Below are 17,817 nucleotides of genomic sequence, written 5' to 3' on the forward strand. Positions count from 1 at the left end.
ATGATTTCATGTTAATAAACCGAATATTTTCCTAGTTAGAGCACACAAAACCTGTTTGACTTTCTAAGGGCACAGGAGACCCGTGGAAACCCCAACAGCAGCCCGATGCCCCACCCATTGACGGACCCACAGCGGAGCGCAAGGACACTCCCCACCTCTGGGCAGCGCCCCGAGGAACGCGAAGGTTGGGGGCAGAGACAGCTGGAGACCAAGCAGCCATGCCCAGCAGGTCCTCAGACCCAGCGACACCCCTGAAGTCCACGAGGGTAGACCACCCAGTACCTTGGAGACCAAGGCCCCGCCACACGCCCCCCACAGTGGAGTGGAATATCAAACTGGTCACTTTACATTTAACAATTTGACAAAACTAGTAAGTCGTCAGTTCTTGGATGAATTGAGGAACCTTCGATGGGAGTGTTGACATTTGTTGTGCAATCCAAAAATCCAGGTTCCTCTTGTTCACTTGGATTTACGTGGACGTTTCACACTCATATTACCTGCCTATACAGTCTATGTATTTTTGCCACAACCTCTTGTGAAATTCCTCATGAGAACTTGAATGTCTGACAGAAAATATTTGGGGCTTCTCAACATAATAAAGTAATGAAAGTGTGTGTGAGTGAGAAGAGAAGAAGGAAAAACACTGTCCTGTGTTTTACATACACGCTGATGCACAAACATGCACACACACACACTTATCCTCGAGTGGAAACCCACAAGTTTCTCATTATATCCTGAGTTTCAAATAAAAAGTGTTTACAGCCAATGCGTTTGGGTAACTGCCATTCCTGTCTGTATGGAGTGATGAAACCATTTCTGCTCAGGGACAATAAGTAGTTTATTACTTTAATTTGCTATGGTCTTTTGTGTAGTATTGCCAAACCCTCAAACAAATACAAAAGGCATATTTTCCCACTAATGACGCTGTGATTTGTAGTGTCTGTCTTTGACATCGGGGTGGTTGTGCTTCCCAGAGAGACGCCGCGGGTATGATGCTGAACAACAACAAAAAATGCCAGGAGGTCTTTCTTTCTAAGCACATGTACACACCACACACACACACACACACGCACACACAGGGTCAATGTTAAGTGGAAACAAACACACTCTCAGAGTCAGATACAAAGGGAGCTTAAAGAGCATCTAGATTGCCTCAATGTAGATCCAAAGTGTTCGTCAAGGGTGGGCTGCTCCCTGCCGAGCACATGGAGAGTGCTTTGTCCTCACTGACCCTGAATGCCCACTGAAAGATTTTATAAGGTCACAAAGAAGCAGGTGAACTCCTGCTGTTTGTGATTTTGTTTTGACACCCCTCACCTCTTTGCCTGCACCCCCGTCTCTTCTCGTTGCTGCTTTTCATTGGACTTCAGTTCAAGCGAGGAGAAAAAAAGAAGAGCTGAGGCTTTTTTTTGTTTCGTGTCTCTGTCAAGTGATTTCTAATGACGCGTTATTCTTGTGCACACAACATACACTCATAAACGTAAATGAATCAGGTCGTACATGTCTCATTAAGTTGAAAGCGCCTCTTTCAGCCACAAAGGTACATGGTGCAGCGGATCCAGGCCATTCACACCAAGAGGCAACGCTAACATCTAAAGTGTAAATAGGAGTTGTATGTGCTTGGTACTCTTCTGAACGCATATTGTTTTGAGAAGCCAAACTCTTTACTTAAATGACCCAGAAACTAAGCAGAACTCGGACCAGAACTCGCCTCGCAGGACCAAATAAGTCACTGTTGATATAGTCCACTGCTGATGGGGATGTCATACAACTTCATGTCAAAAATTTCTAACTATCCCTTTAAGGTGAAATAGGCTGTTCAGCAGCTAATCAAAGGTTTAAGACCACAGCGTTTAAAAGCAAAAATCCTGGCAAAAATGTGGATTCAATGTCATTTTCTGTCAGGTATTCACACTGTCGATCTCATGAAGGCAAAAGCAAAAAAAGCTTTCTCTCCTTGAACGTGGTCGGAAGCAAGGCCTCTCACAGCGTGCCATTGCTGCTGAGGTTGGACGCCGTACGATGGTCATTTGAAACTTCTTAAAAGATCCTGAGAGTTATGGCACAAAAATGTGAAGTGATCCAATTCGCTGTCCGTCAAAACATGGGACGATTCTCGGCCCAAATGAAGGTTGTTACTGGTACTGAGTTCAATCCAATAACCATCATACGGCATCTGCGAGAGAAGGGTTTTAAGAACAAAATACATCTTCAAAGGCCTCGTCTCCTTCAACGCCACAAAATTGCACATTTGGAATGTGCTCAGGAGCACCAAACATGGGACGTTGAAAGGTGGAGGGTTATATTCTCTGACCTTGCCAAAGTTAACTCTGACTGCCAAATTAACCTTGGCTGTCCTGATGGCTTCCAACGTCACTGGCATGACAAGGAGATCCCACCTGATATATTTCCCACATGGCACAGTGGAGGGGGCGCTATCATGATCTGAGGAATAATGTCCCTCTTTTGGACCTGATCTAAATCCATGTGAGAATATTTGGGAATAGATGGCAGGGGATGTTTACAAAAATGGGCAGTTCGGTTCCAGACAATGGTTGCCCTCCGTGAAGCCATCTTCACCATTCCCACTAGCCTCCCGGAACCACTGGCATCATGCATGCCCATACCAATTTGTTAGGTGATTAACAAAAATGTTAGTTACTCATTACTGAGTCCTTTTTTGAACATTTTATTTGTATTTTAGGAGGGTTTCTTTTTTTTTTAAACTACGGTCCTAAACTTTTGATCAGGTAATGAACAGCCTATTTCACTTTAATAGTTGTTTGCAATAAATGGTTTACTTAGAACATCCTTAAGATCCAACAGTGCAAAATGTAAATACTTGCAATTTTTCAACTGGTCTTAAAATATTGATCAGGAGTGTGTTAAAAGGTGACAATACAGATCTTATGCCTTATGTATTACTTATTATTATTGCTGTTGCTGTTGTAGTTCTGGCACAATTTACTCCGATTTGAACAAATATAATAAAATAAACGTATCCCGCATCCTGCAAGTGAGTCAGTTGATTAAAAAAAAAATATATATATATATATATAAATATTATATAATGCGGTGCATCTTCAGCTGACAAATGATTCACAACAGGACAGCAGCACACATCCACATCATCTGAGGTCTCACACACACACACACACACACACATCCACAACCACACAGTCTCCTACAGACTGAAAAGTTTGTCATTTAGAAATCTGAGGTTTGTGCCCATTTGCTCCTAAATATAACTGAACATACAATAAGGATACTGGGAAGCTCATTGTGGAACATTTCAACATTTCAGCTTCCTATTAGCTGGTTACTTCTGCTAGTGACGACAGATTGATAACGTTGGTTTTCCAGCATCACAGTCACCTGACTGGAGAGGACTGGTGGAGACTGATCAGGAGGTTTCAGCAGCCAATCGTAGCTCAGCGATGCACTCAGTCAATCATCGCATCACAACCAATAGCTGACCCTGCAGAAGCATTAAAGCCCTGCCCCCTGCATTTGCAGCTGAAGGGTTAAAAATGCTGTGTTTAAATCAGCTGGTAGCTTGAATGAAAGCAAAAGAAAGCAATCGGGCCTATTTCACCTTTCTGCTTGAATGAACTACAATGCAGAGGAAAGACTTCACTTCACTGTCTAAATTTTAAATGTGGTATTGCCCAGAGGAAGAAGGACAAGGATCACAACAAATACCAGTACTGTAGTGTACATTTGAATGCAATTGGTGCCTGTTATACAAAAGTGACTACAGCAGAGAAAAAGCCCGAGTAAATAGAGTACAACTAATTCAGATGTAATGTACATGTAAATGGATATGAAAAGAAGATTATTTTGATATTCTGACATCACTTAGTATGACGATTCACTATTACGCAAGCCACATCACACAATATAACACAATTAACCAGTGTAGTCTTCCAGGCAGAATTATCTGAATTATTATTATTATAAACCAGGGGTGTGCAAAGTGTTTTCGTCCCACAGCTCATTTTTATTGGCTCGAAGCATATTCAAAAAATTAAATAAATCTATTATTTATGACCAGATAATACATTGAATTGCCTTGTCGCCTATAACACAGAGCTAAAATGTTGATTTTTGTTCAGATAACTTAGAAATCCATTTAATCCATTCCAGAAAGCCAAAAAAAAAACACAAATGGTTTTTACATTAGTTTTACAATTGTAGTTTTACAAGCAGAAAACAATTCTAAATGTATATAAATGTATATAAATGATGAATGCACCGTTCTCTCAAATGGCTGCTCTGATCAGGAGGATTATCAGATGTGGCCATCGGCCGTACAGGTGAGGTTTCAACAGCTGATTGAAGATACCATACCACATTCATCTGCTGAGGAATTTGCATAATGTTCCTCACCTTAGGGTGCAAAGTGCAGGTTTGGTTTGCACTATTTAAAGTAAATGTCACGTTTCACAGGGCTCTCTCTCGTTGCCCTCGTCTCCCGTGCCTTTTCTGTGTTTTCTGTCCAGATCCTTAGTTCCGGGCTGGAGGCGGAGCTGCTGAACGCACCTGTAATTGAGTGCCGACGCCACTACTTAAACTGACTACGGACAGCTGGAGAACGCCGGATTATTCCTTCGCTACACCACGTTCCAGCCGTGTGTGTCTCTCAGCCTCGTATTGTTTCCAGTCTCTTGCTAGCGCTCAGCAGACTCTGCCTCCAACCGGCATTATTTGTGTTTCATTTTTTCATGGTGTATCTGTTTTGTCACCATCGCTTTTCGTTGTGAGTTCTGGGACAGAATAAATTCAGTGCTCACCTACCTGCCTCCAGCCTCTGCATTGGGAGTTCCCAGACCGGCACCCAACCGCACCGTGACAGAATAATCCGGCCAGAATATGGAACCTGGTGACACGGACCCCCTTAAGAAATCACTTCGTCTCCAAGCGATGCGCCTCACTAAGCAAGAGGAGCAGTTCGGTGCACTTGGAGCCAGTGTGCAGGGGTTGGCCGAGCGACAAGACGCTCGTATGGCCGCACTTGAGTCGCAGCTCAACGCTGTGCTGTCCGCCCTCCAGGGTCACCCGGCTCTCACTCCACCACAAGCCGCTGACGCCGCTCCGGATCCTGCGCCCCTTCCTGCCCCCGAGTCCAGCTCGACGGTCGTGTGCCCCCAGCTTTCCAGGCCAGAGCGATTCTCCGGGGACTCTGGTGACGTGCGCACCTTCCTGACCCAATGCAAGTTGCATTTCGAGCTGCAAGCGGCCGCTTTCCACTCGGAGCGCGCTCGCGTAGCCTTCGCCACGTCGCATCTCACCGGCAAGGCGGCGGCCTGGGCGACGGCAGAATGGAGCCGGCGATCGGCCATCTGTTCTTCCTTCTCCGCGTTTGCCAAATCCCTGGAGCAGATATTCCAGCGGAATCAACCGGGCCGCAAGGCGGCCCGGACCCTCCTGAGGCTGCGCCAGGGTCGCCGCAGCGTAGCGGATTACGCAATCGAGTTCCGTGCGCTCGCGGCGGAGAGCGACTGGAACCCCTCCGCGCTCTTGGATGTGTTCGCTGACGGACTCGCTGAGCGGATAAGGGACCACATGATCCCTCTGGAGACTCCGGGGAATCTCGACGAACTGATCGCTCTGGCCGTGCGAATAGAGAAGCGTTTGGACCACCGGGAGCAGGACCGCCTGTCCCGTCGAGCAGCACCAGGTTACGACCGGAGCCTTTTTGAAGAGCGCCCTCTCTACAACCGGCCGCCATCCACCACGGGAACCACGCCGTTGCTGGCGCCGGAGGAGCCCATGCAGCTCGGTGGGCACCGTCTCACCCCAGCAGAGAGGAGGCGGCGCATGCGGCTTCACCTCTGCATCTACTGCGGACAAGCGGACCACACCATCTCCCTCTGCCCCATTCGACCTGGCCACCAACGCTTCCAGACCTCCCCCTCGTTTCATCCTAGTTCGCCGATGGACTCACGGACTACGCAGCCGCCTCCTGCTGCTCCAGCGGCCACCCGATTGCAGCTGCCAGGTACACTCGCATGGTCTGATATCAATGTCGATATCAATGCTTTTATCGACTCGGGCTCGGACGATTGTTTTATTGATGAACTTTTCGTTGCTAATTCCGCTATACCTGTAGTTCCGCTAGCAACAGCTAAAGTGGTTCGTTCCCTGGATGGGCGTCACCTGGCTAATGTCACTCACAAGACACGCCCCCTCTCTCTCCGTCTGGCTGGTAATCACCGTGAAATTATGACATTTTTTGTCATCCCCTCGCGCTCTGCTCCCGTGGTGCTGGGGCTTACATGGTTAGGCAGACACAATCCGCACATAGATTGGGCCAGACCTGCCATTGTTGGTTGGAGCGTGTTTTGCCACACGCACTGTTGCAAGGGGGTGTGGCCTCGGTCCGCGGCCGCTCGCGCCACCTCGCAGGAAAGTATCGACCTCACCTTGGTTCCTAACATGTATCATGATCTCAGAGAGGTTTTCAGTAAGGATAAAGCCACATCACTCCCCCCCCACCGCCCTTATGATTGCTGTATTAATCTCCACCCGGGTGCGGTTCTCCCTTCCTCACGCCTGTACAATGTTTCTAAACCTGAGAGAGAGGCACTTGAAGATTACATCTCCTCCTCACTTGCCTCCGGTCTTATCCGCCCCTCCTCCTCACCACTTGCCGCTGGGTTTTTTTTCGTTGAAAAGAAGGACAAGTCACTCCGCCCCTGCATTGATTATCGCGCACTTAATAATATCACAGTTAAGAACAAATATCCACTTCCTTTATTAGATTCCGCATTTAACTCTCTGCATTCTGCAAATTTTTTCACCAAGCTTGACCTCCGCAATGCTTACCACCTCGTCCGTATCCGCGAGGGGGATGAGTGGAAGACCGCCTTTAACACACCATTGGGTCATTTTGAATATTTAGTTATGCCTTTTGGCCTCACGAATGCTCCCGCAGTTTTCCAGGGTCTCATAAACCATGTCCTCCGTGATATGCTTGGACGTTTTGTTTTTGCGTATTTAGATGACATTTTAATTTTTTCCACTTCTCTCGAAGAACACATTCAGCAGGTTCGGTTAGTCCTCCAAAGACTTCTCGAGAACAAGCTTTTTGTTAAGGCGGAGAAGTGCACTTTTCACTCTTCATCAGTTTCTTTTCTGGGGTTCATTGTGGAGAAGGGGCAACTCCGACCCGATCCTGCCAAAATCCAGGCAGTGGTTGACTGGCCCACTCCTACATCACGTAAGCACCTTCAAAGGTTTCTGGGCTTCGCAAATTTTTACCGTCGTTTCATTCGGAATTTCAGTCGGGTTGCAGAACCTTTGACCAGGCTCACATCTACTAAAGTTCAGTTTATGTGGACCCCAGACGCTAACTCCGCCTTTGAGAAGCTTAAGTCCTGTTTCACCTCTGCTCCGGTTCTTGCTCACCCTAACCCTCACTCTCCTTTTGTTGTCGAGGTCGACGCTTCCGATACCGGCGTCGGGGCCGTCCTCTCCCAGCGCTCCACCATCGATCACGAGCTGCACCCCTGCGCCTTCTTCTCACGCCGCCTGACCCAAGCAGAACGTAATTACGATATTGGCAACAGGGAGCTGTTGGCGGTCGTCTTGGCGCTGCAGGAGTGGAGGCACTGGCTGGAGGGCTCGGAGGTCCCTTTTGTTGTACACACAGATCATAAAAACTTGGCCTACCTCCGATCTGCCCGGAGACTTAATCCCAGGCAGGCGCGCTGGGCACTTTATTTGGCCAGGTTTGACTTCACGCTAACGTTCCGCCCTGGATCCCAGAACGGCAAGCCGGACGCACTCTCCAGGATGCATTCCCCACCTGTGGACTTACCTCAACTAGAGACCATCCTTCCTCAGTCCCGCATCCTGGGAGGCCTACAGTGGGACGTGGAGAAGCGAGTGGCGGAGGCAACCAAGGACTCCTCTCCTCCGGGGGACTGCCCCGCTGGTCGCCTGTTTGTGGTCGCAGAGCTGCGCCCGGAGGTTCTACGTTGGGCTCACGAATCCAAGCTGGCGTGCCACCCGGGAGTATCACGCACAATCTTCCTCCTGTCTCAGCGGTTCTGGTGGCCTTCCCTCCGCTCGGACGTCAAGGAGTTTGTGGCCGCCTGTGCGAGTTGTGCCCGGAATAAGCCGTCCCATCAAGCCCCAGCGGGGCTGCTGCGCCCCCTGCCCATCCCCTCCCGACCGTGGTCCCATGTGGCACTGGACTTTGTGACTGGTCTCCCACCATCCAATGGCAACACGGTCATTCTTACCATCGTGGATCGTTTTTCCAAAATGGCCCATTTTGTTGCCCTCCCCAAGCTCCCCTCGGCACTGGAGACAGCTCAACTTTTGGTCAAAGACGTCTTCCGGCTTCACGGTATTCCCTGCGACGTGGTCTCGGACAGGGGACCACAATTCTCTTCGGCAGTTTGGAAGGCCTTCTGCAGGGCCTTGGGTGCGTCAGCGAGCTTGTCCTCCGGCTACCACCCACAAACTAACGGCCAGTCAGAAAGAGCTAACCAAGATTTGGAATCCGCCATCCGCTGCGTCTGCCACCAGCAGCCAGCCTCATGGTCCTTCAATCTGCCGTGGATTGAGTATGCGCGCAACACCCTGGTCAGCTCAGCCACAGGCCTCTCACCTTTCCACGGGGCCTACGGGTACCAACCTCCAGCTTTCCCTTCACTGGAGGCGGAGTCGGCGGTCCCTTCCGTGTCAGCCAACCTGCGCCGCGCCCGCCTAGCCTGGCGGAATACCCGGACAGCACTGGCACGTACGGCCGAGCGTAACCAGCGTTTGGCCAATCAACATCGGTCGGTGGCCCCTGAGTACAAGACGGGACAGAGGGTGTGGCTATCTACTCGCGATCTACCCCTGCACACGGACTCCAAGAAACTACAACCCAAGTACATCGGTCCTTACCCTGTGGAACGGGTCATCAGTCCCTCGGCCGTCATGCTGAGGCTCCCGGACTCCCTCAGAATTCATCCTACTTTCCATGTGTCCCTCATCAAACCAGTCAGTGTCAGCAACCTAAGCCCTCCGGAGGTGCCTCCTCCTCCTCCCAGGCTCATCGACGGCCATCCCGCATTCACGGTCAAGGCCATTCTGGATGTGAGAAGAAGGGGCAGGGGTTTTCAGTACTTGGTCGACTGGGAGGGTTACGGCCCCGAGGACCGCTCGTGGATCTCTCGTGCCCTCATTCTGGATCCCCAATTACTATCAGAGTTTTACAGTCGCTTCCCGGAGAAGCCAGGTAGGCCGCCAGGTGGCGCCCTTTGTTAAGGGGGGGAAATACTGTCACGTTTCACAGGGCTCTCTCTCGTTGCCCTCGTCTCCCGTGCCTTTTCTGTGTTTTCTGTCCAGATCCTTAGTTCCGGGCTGGAGGCGGAGCTGCTGAACGCACCTGTAATTGAGTGCCGACGCCACTACTTAAACTGACTACGGACAGCTGGAGAACGCCGGATTATTCCTTCGCTACACCACGTTCCAGCCGTGTGTGTCTCTCAGCCTCGTATTGTTTCCAGTCTCTTGCTAGCGCTCAGCAGACTCTGCCTCCAACCGGCATTATTTGTGTTTCATTTTTTCATGGTGTATCTGTTTTGTCACCATCGCTTTTCGTTGTGAGTTCTGGGACAGAATAAATTCAGTGCTCACCTACCTGCCTCCAGCCTCTGCATTGGGAGTTCCCAGACCGGCACCCAACCGCACCGTGACAGTAAATCATTTATGGCAAGTTATACCAACCTCTGTTCATCCTAATTTGTATTGCATTTTAACTATTTTTTTGTAGTCGTTGATAATTTATATGTATGTCAGCTTTATGAATAATTTATACCCGATTCCCCTACAAAAAACAATGTGAAACTAGGAAACTTCACCCGCACTGTCTGGTATCCAGGTATTTATTTTACAGTCACACTGGTTGAATTTTTGCTTAAAAAGTTACTGAATCCATTTAAAGTTACTGAATCGTTTCGATTTGTATCGTTCTAAATGAACCAAAATCGTTCTTGAATTCTATCAGCAACCACAAATCGTGATACGAATCGAATCGTTACGCGCCGTTCCGCTAACCAACGTTCCACTGTGTTTATGTGTTGTAGTGGTAGTTTGCACCGGCATAGAAGTAAACTGCTTCCTTGAATTTAATGTAAAGACAAAAGCAAATCTGCTGGGGACCAACACTGGTCAAGCTCTTTTACTACTTCAAAGGTGACGTGTGGTCAGGAGAGGCAAGTGAGGCAGAGCCCCACCGCAATAAAAATAAACGGATATGGATTATATGACCTTAGATTATATAACCAAGCTCAAAAACTTCTCCACTTTCACTGTGCAATTACACCCAACTAACATCATCACCATACAAACCTGTTGATGCGAACAAACTGGCAACCCGAGGGCGATTTCTAATGAAAGAATGCAGAACTTAAATAAATCAAATGAGGCAGAAAACAGAGAAATAGAACTAATGGAAGGAAAAAACAAAGACAACAAAATTGCTCACTCTCAACAGATTACACCCAAAATGGACCGGTTATATTTACCCCGAACTGAAGGTGGCTTAGGGCTCACCGAAATCGAGCTCTCGTATAAAATAACTACCAGACTTGAGAAATCCCTCAAAAGAACGGCGGACACTCTACTGAAAATCATCACAGACCATCAGAACACGATAAAACTTAACTCCATCACCAAAGGGGAAACGTTATAAGGTCACATGAGGCAGGAGGCAGGAGTTCTTCTTTTTGCGAGAACGAAGATGAGGCAAACACCAACTATGCCCGGCAAACAAAGACAGAGGTTAAGAATGTCAGTCAAGAACAGTTCAAGTGAAACCAGAGGCAGAAGGCTTTATAACAGCTGCAGAAGATCAAAGCTTGGATACAAGATGGTATCACCGCAACACCTTGAAAGATGGTACAGACTCCTGCTATAGAATATGTGGAAAATTCCCCAAGACCATAGACCACCTGGTCACTGGATGCCCCAGGCTGGCAAAGACCAAATATTACAAGGCCACAACAAAGCAGCTGCCCCATATATCTACTGGAAAATAAGCAAGTCTACTGATGAAAGACAAGTGGTATGAACGCATGAATGACAGTGAAAACCTCCACCATACCAGTCATCATCGATGCCCTGGGTCACAAAAGGACCCAACAAGTACACAGACAAGATACCAGGCAAAATATGATAATAATAAAACAGTTGTGTTGAGCCTTTTAAGTTGTTGTTTTTTGGATTATTCTAAACTACTACAAGTTTATTAACTTTTCAAAGAGACAATTTGGGTTGAATCATTTTCAGTGTAACTGCATATGGTTCTGTAACGGTACATATGTGAATGATACAGTCTGAGCAATTTTGTGATCACTAAACATCTTCCAGTGTTGCGAGCTCTCAAGTGTTTTCATCATGGCTGTCTCAATCATTCATTATTCATCTTACCGGTAGAAGCATGTGTCATCAAGCATTATAGATTATAGCTTAATCTATATCAAGCAATTATACATTTCTGTACATTTTTACTCCAGTGTGTATCTGTTTTTCATCTTTAATCTCGTTTTAACCTATTTTATGGTCTATTTATTATGAATTCTATTTATTCTTATTTTATTTACCGATTTCTATTTTCCGCTCAGCCATTTGTATTTTTAGTGTTTTATATCTTTATTTAACACCTTTTTATTGTTCTTTTCTTGTCCTTTATCACAGCATAAGATGTCTATGTACCGCTACAAAATCCCTGTTCTTTAATGTCTCTATTAGAAAACAGTAACACCTAAAGTGTTTTTACTTTTTAATGGCAAATTATAAACAAACTCATGTAAGTGTTAACATGTTAAACACATGAATGAATAAGCAGAAATAGATGAAGGAGAAGCAGTGGATTAAAAAATCTCTTGTTCTTCCCACTCCTTTTTGGAGTTGAATTGTACAAGTGTAATCATATGATATTCTTTAATGTCAATTGTTAAGCATGTTTAAAACAAAAAAAAAAGAAAAACACGGTCATGACTGATGACACGATGCAACTCGACGATCTTACATCAACAGCCACGTTCCGATGAAGCCGTTGAAGGGTTAATTCCCCACAGCCTTAACATGCACATAAAGTCATGTGTAGATCGGGGAACACAAAAGTTGCACATTTACTACACCGGTGTGCTTTCTTTTATGAAGTCCATGCTACCCCCCACCTTGAACCAAAGTGGCAGGTGGGAGAGATAAAATGTTGGGAGATCCAGCGCACAGGACATCAAAGGGATGCATCACCGGTGAGTCACTCCCACAGCTCCAGATCAGTGCCCTGCATCATGAAAACAGGACAGCGGGGCATAAAACACTCAGCCCGCACAATGCAACGCGGGATATGACAGGTCACAGAAGAATGTAATCAAAGTGAATTTTATAACATTCCGCGGCAGTGCCGTAGGACTCCACAGTCCTGACACACCATTCCACACTTCCACTTTTGGAGTGTGTATGTGTGTACCGTTAAGATGAAAGCGTGTGTATTTTCCATTCATTTATTTCATGAGTGCGCAGGAAGAGAATGCTAGAATTGTCTTAGGCTATGTCCACACCAACGTGGATACTTTAAAAACACACTGTTTTGGCCTTTCTCCCACACGCAAACAGAGGTGTTTTGACCACGGCAGCTTTTGGAAAAATCCAGCCGGGGTGAAGATTTTCAAAAACTCCGGCTTCAGCTTGAAATTGTGCTTTTTTGCTTGTATCATAAGAAATCTGCAAAATTATCTAACAAGAGAATGAGTAGTTAAGTTCTTGACTTGTGGCCGCTGATTCCATTTAGTTCAGCGGCAGATGCGCATGAGCAACTGATGACGCCCACAAGCGATGAAAACGAACATTTGGTGTGGTGCGGTCTGTGCAAGGGTGTGTTCACATTTAGATTTGGACTTAGACAGACTTGGTCCACAAGGGAAATTGCTTGGTTACAGCAGCTTAATTGCAGAAGAAACAGACAAACACACTCTTAAATAAAATGCAATGCAATATGAATAGAATCTAATCAAATTAATAGAATATAAGATAAACACGCGGTCGGTCAGTGGAGGAAGAGGATGAAACTATGGACAGGAACACAAATTCAATGTCACTCACTGAAAAAATCATTGACATTGTCCATCCATCCATCCATTTTCTATACCGCTTCATCCTCGTTAGGGTCGCGGGGGCATGCTGGAGCCTATCCCAGCTGACTTCGGGCGACAGGCGGGGTACACCCTGGACTGGTCGCCAGCCAATCGCAGGGCACATATAGACAAACAACCATTCACTCTCACATTCATACCTATGGACAATTTAGAGTCACCAATTAACCTCACCTGCATGTTTTTGGGAATGTGGGAGGAAACCGGAGTGCCCGGAGAAAACCCACACGCACACGGGGAGAACATGCAAACTCCACACAGAAATGCCCAGGGGAGAATCGAACCCAGGTCTTCCCGATCTCCAGGCTGTTCCTGTATTGGCCAACATGCTAACCACTAGACCACCGTGCGGCCATTGACATTGTCAATAAGTGTAAAACAAAAACATCAACTGATTGTAATGAAATCGATATGGAAACGCTAAAAATGGTTATCAACCAGATTGCAGAACCACTGACGTACATAAGTAACTTATCATTCCAGATCGGTAAATTTCCAAACAAAGTGTCAACAGTATGTTTGGGCAAAACCATCGTTGTGGCCTTAAAAAAAAGATGCATTGATGAACCAAAGCATGTTTTCTACTGTTGCATTTACCATAAGTGACCTAGGCATACAAGTACGATAAGTCAAACCAAAAATAACCAAAGATTTAATAACATCTTTGACAACGTATTACCCTGCAGCCATGCTAACAATGCATTGTCACAGCCAAACAAATGAGTCAAGTGAAGGACAGCTTGGCGAAGCGTGACAATACAACCCCTCTTCTTCCTGTATTTCTTTCTGTGACAGCCTCCTACTTCATCCCTCAGTGAACCCAATCTATGTTTAGACTGGCGAGAGATCTCAAGGGCCAGGATGGATAAAGCTCTCCCGCTCTTGTCTATGCATGGTGATTCTGTCAGTAAGGAGAGTTATAAGTCTTGCCCTTCCACCGCCCCTTGGCAAGTGGCAGTTAGTCAGCTGATTTGTGCTGCTGGGGAGGATTTGGTGTTCCACATAGGCTATTTAAATCGCTCCAACACCTCCCTCTGTCTCTCGCGCACTTTTCCACTCACTTATTCACAATCTCATGCTCCAGCTCTCTTACAACCACATAACTTTCCCCTCAAGCGCCCAAAGATTGCTCTGTTTGCTCTCGTCCTGACTCCTCTTTTCAGTGTATTGTGTGTGATGCATGTTCCCGCTACTGTACACTATCTTCATTTGAGAATTGTGTTTATTGGAGAATTGCCTGTCAGCAGCTTTTTTATGTTTCATCTAGAAAATAAAACCGGAAAACTGCACTTTTTGGGAGTTTTGCCCATCATCCACAATCCTTATGTGAAACATGAGCAAATATTTCTTTCCCTTTTCTGTGCGTTCTAATGAGAGACAGTGAGTTAGCATGAGGCTAACAGCTAACATTGCATGTTAGCTGCATGCACACCTTAAAAAAGTGTGCGAGTCATGTTTTGGATTGGAAAAAGTGCCAGAAGTGTTCCATTTACATAACTGACCTGTATGTTTAGCAAACTACAGTGATATTGTTATTGTAGCAGCAAACACAAAAAACTATATCAATCATGTGAAGTCATAGTGGGGATGGATGGAGGCTAATGTCGAGCTTTTTGTTGTTGTTGTCCTCTGTCAGCAGTTCTCTGACTTTGCCCTGTTACATTTACAGCGAATGACAAACATGATCATGGAAATTCTTGGAAATATTCACTATTAACAGTATTTGCTAAGCCATGCTTACAGACCGAGTGTAACATGTCAGGAAAAAGACTGAGAAGTTGTTACCGAAAATTAATTTAGATTGCATTTCCATAGGATAAAAATAGTTTATAGAAAATATACAGATAACAAATATGGACTAAGCACGGAGAAAAACTAACCGTAATAGCAGTGGGATCTGCTGGAAGTAGATGGGTAGAGTCACAAATTAAACTAAATAAAATGTCAACGCAGTACATGTTGCCGTGGCGGAATCCTGTCTCTTATTTGCAAACCTACTGGGTCCTCCATGCTTTAACTGTGACCTAGAAGATCTCGAACCGCCATGCTGTTAAGGATCTGATTTGTCAGCTATAATAAAATTATGAAAGTAAACAATAGACCTAAAATGTGTTGATCATGATTATAATCATCATAAAACACACATGAACGATTCATTTTTTCATTCATGCTTGTCCTCACTGGGGTCGCAGGGGTATGCTGGAGTCTATCCCAGCTGACTTTGGGCAAGAGGCGGTGTACACCCTGGACTGGTCGCCAGCCAATCACATATAGACAAACAACCATTCACACTCACATTCATACCTACGGACAATTATTACTTTAAATATATATACAACAATATCAGACAATGAAACAAGAGTAACAAAATGACAGAATTATTCTCTTATTGCTTTTTATCATACAAAAACAAGGTCAATAGTGCAAAATGACTAAACAAAATCAAAAACTACTATTGGCTCACATTCAATTCCTTTGCTTGACAACAGACAACGCAACAAAAAAAACAGATTTTAGTGATCTCATCATGCTAGTGTTGATCCGATAGTGATAGTAGCGTTGGTATGATGCTATCAGTATCCGGATTGAAGTCCAAATCATCATAGTGTGGAGGGACAAGGCTTTCATCTGATTCTTTTTCCATTTGCATGCCCTGCAAAGATAATTTTTTTTACTAATTCCTTTCACAAAACATTTCTAAATTGACAGAAATTGACTCCTTCCACATAATTTCTTTCCATCTGTCATCTGTCTGAAAGCATGATCTTAAATGTTTCAACAGCAGTTAACACAACAGTAATAGTTGCTTTAATGATGTCAAAGACATAGCATATGTTTATAGTCGTCTCCCTTTATTTGTGTGTGTCTGTGTGTCTGGTTGCCTCCATTCGCCATCTTCCTGCTGGGGAGATAAGCTGAATAAGCTCATTGTCGGCCTGCGGAGAGTGCAGGTGCACCTCTTCTTTTTCACCTCCGACCCTGAGCCCTCGACCCCACAAAGCCCTTTGTGAACCCTATTTGTTGACTCCAGTGAAACTGCAGTCCATTACCAACATTTCTTCTCTCCCTTTCTCTCCCTATTTTCTACTCTTCTCAAGAAACCAATTAGCAACAATACAAGTAGGTTAGACTCCCTATTCAGAGTTTGCATTGTTGAACACAATACCAGGAAGCATTGTGAGAGAACAATTAGCAGCAGTGGGGTAGAGTGTCGCTGACATTGTTGGGAGTTACACAAGGCTGGGTTTGTTCCCAAAGAGGGAGTTGGACAAGGGTGGAGGAAGCAAGGAGAGGGGTTGCCAGGTGATGAATTAGCCAGAATTCGGACACTTATCTCAAGCAAGACCGAGTCCCCAAGAGGGTGCGCTACTTTCTTGATGGGTATAGATGTTCAAGTTAAAGGTAACCCTACCTGGATGGGATTATCTCTGCTTGCATGCATTCCTGTATTTGTGTGGGGATGATGTGTGTGAATGAAGTTACCTGTGTTGTTCCCGTTGTCCATTTGCTCTTTGTATGCAGATGCGGTATTTGATTACTCCTAAAAGGAGGTGTTGGCTCAGGGTCCTCCCCTGACCTCCATTAACCCATGCTAATGCTAGGCCGCCACGTGAGGCCCCCACTGACGCAAAGAGGGTTTGCCCGGCCAGTGACTCCATGCTAGAGGGTCACAAGCAGAAGGTCAAGGGTTCAGCCATCATTGTTATCCTGCCCCCGCACCATCCACCCCAAACACATTCCAGTGACAGGATGACATCGTGGCTCACTCAGTCGGGTCAGGGAGTCTGGGGGAGGAAGGTTGGACCAGTCTCATAGGCGCAGAGCATCTGACGGTTGACACTGCCTCAACTCGTCAAATTTCAGAGTTTTTGTGACAGCTAGGTTGGTCCAGGTACAAATCATCTGAAACATTTGCTGGTGGAGAACGACACTCACACGCAATAACACAAACTGATTTATCTACATGGACAGTGATGTTGTGTATCAGATGGAATACAGTAATCCCTCGTTTATCGCGGTCAATTGGTTTAATAACCCGACCGTGATAAGTGAATTTCTCCGAAGTATGATTCCTTATTTATAAATGGAAAGCTCTGCTGGCCATTGAGAGGACACTGGTCAAGTCCCTGGAAAAGATGCCTAGTTGGTACGACAGGGTCACAGATCATTTTCGTGAAAAGGAACGGAGCGTAGAATTTACATACGGTATGAATAAATAATTATGATGTAGGCGGGGAAAATATTAGCTTCCCCTCATTGAATGACCAGCAGCCGCCACTGGTTTACACATTTTGAAGCGTCCGCTGGCGCAAATCAATTACTGTTGTTGCGCACTGACTGAAAGTGCTCACAATATTTACCCGCTTTTTCTTCTTCTCTCCATTTTAATGGTAAATTGCAACCACCTGACGGAGCATTATCGCCAGGTTCGCCCGATAAAATACCTAGCGGCTTTTTTACCCCTCATGAGAATCGACACAGCCGCGCACATACCCACACGTAATCCCTCCCTCTTTCGGTGTCTTGTGGGGATGCTGATGTAATGCAAGTTAATCTGTTGGCCTCTGGTTGGCTCGGTGGCTGAGCAGGAACTCTTTGTGTGGGATATTACCACACTCCCACCCCTTGGAGAGAGATTCATCAAGACTGATGCTGA

Source organism: Dunckerocampus dactyliophorus, chromosome 10 (assembly GCF_027744805.1).
Source record: "Dunckerocampus dactyliophorus isolate RoL2022-P2 chromosome 10, RoL_Ddac_1.1, whole genome shotgun sequence".
In the NCBI taxonomy this organism is placed as follows: Eukaryota; Metazoa; Chordata; class Actinopteri; order Syngnathiformes; family Syngnathidae; genus Dunckerocampus; species Dunckerocampus dactyliophorus.